Below are 1,865 nucleotides of genomic sequence, written 5' to 3' on the forward strand. Positions count from 1 at the left end.
AGAATTTTGCATTTTTTCCCCCTGTGGTCACAACTGGGGCAGGAGACTGTAGGAAGAGGACAGTGCTACTGACTTCTAGTGGGTAAAGGCCAAGAATGTTGCTCAACACCTTACCATGCACCAGATAACACTGAACCACAACAAAGAATTATCCAACCCCAGATGTCATACTGCAGAGGTTAAGAAACCCTGATCTAGATGATTACATTTTCTCTCACAGAAAGATCAGATCATCAGGCAAATAACCCACCCATTTAATTCTGCTATGGTACTTGCAAAATAAAAGAGAACAGCCAGTGTGTGCCTGGCTGAGTGAATATGAAGTGGGAGGTGGGAGAGGTAGGATTTAAATGTTGGATAAATTGCATCCAGTTTACCAGAGATTAAAATCAAGAACTGAAAGGAATGGTGGTAATGTAGGCTAGGGGTCAAGAGCACCTCTCCCGTGGAGAGTAGAGAAAAGGTTCACAAACCGCCACTCTCTTCTGTGGGACACCGTTCTCTCCAGACACGTAATTGTAGCATTTACTATGTGGAAGAGGATGAAAACATGCCACCCCACTCGCCAACTTTCCACAGGGAAATGGTTTTTTGGTGGCTCCAGTTTGATGCTAGTGTCTACATAAAAGTCTTCTCAGTGACTCTTTCTTCAATACCTCCTTATTTTGTTTCTGATCTTCCCCTCCCTCTCCTTCACTGGTTTCTTGTCTCTTCTAGCGTTTAGGCTCCAAGTTTTGGGAACCATCCATGCTTTTCTTTGTATTGTGTCATTTCTTTTAGCATACAGATACACCGCTACGTGTGCCGTCTTAAAAAATAAAACCTTTGCTTGAATAATTTGTTTCCCTTTTCAGCAAAGCTCAGAAAGTTTTGTTTTCTCATTATATCCAACTTGTTTCAATGCTGCTTAAAGTTACTTCAATAAGGCTTAGCTTACCTTCTAACTTGTTTCCCTCCTTCTACCCTTGCTCCACAAACAGCCAGAACGATCCCTTAAAAAATGCAATGCCTCTCTTTAAAACACTGCAATAGCTCTTCATTTCTTTTTGAGGGCAGACCCTCATTCAGGCTCTTCCACGTGGCTGTTGGCAGGAGGCCTTAGTTCTTCACTGTGTAAGCCTCTCTTTAGGGCTGCTTGCATGACCTTACAACATGTCAGCTGGCTTCCCAGAGAACAAGTGGTCCAAGGTGAGCCTGGGTGGCTCAGTCGGTTCGATGTCTGACTTTGGCTCAGGTCATGATCTCACAGTTTGTGGGTTTGAGCCCTGCGTCGGATTCTGTGCTGACAGCTTGGAGCCTGGAGCTTGCTTCAGATTCCCTGTCTCCCTCTCTCTCTGCCCCTCCCCTGTGTGCTCTGTCGGTCTGTCTCTCTCTCAAAAATAAATAAACATTAAAAAAAAAAAAAAAAAAAAAAGAACAAGTGGTCCAAGAGCAAAAAGGATAGAAGTTGCAATGTCTTTTATGAATTAGGCTCAGAAATCACGCCCTTGTTAATTTTGCAATATCTTATGGCTATTCAGTATGGGAGGGGCTACCCAAGGTCATGAATACCAGGAGGCAGGGACCATTAGGGGCCATCTTGGAGACTGGCTATCATACTTGGGATATTCTTAATGAGTGTCTAATTTCTTCTTAGCTTTTTATATCCATATCAATTTAAATCAGTTTGTCAGTTTCACACCCAATTCTGTTAACCATCTTAATTATGACCACACTGAATATATGGATATACAGACCAATTTGGGTGAATTGATAGCATTACAGTATTTGATCTTCCATTCTATGAACATAATATATCTCCACACTTATTTAGATCTGTTATAATTTCTCTCAATAGTGTTTTTAGGTTTCTGCATAATACTCTT

Source organism: Panthera tigris, chromosome B1 (genome assembly GCF_018350195.1).
Source record: "Panthera tigris isolate Pti1 chromosome B1, P.tigris_Pti1_mat1.1, whole genome shotgun sequence".
Classification (NCBI taxonomy): domain Eukaryota; kingdom Metazoa; phylum Chordata; class Mammalia; order Carnivora; family Felidae; genus Panthera; species Panthera tigris.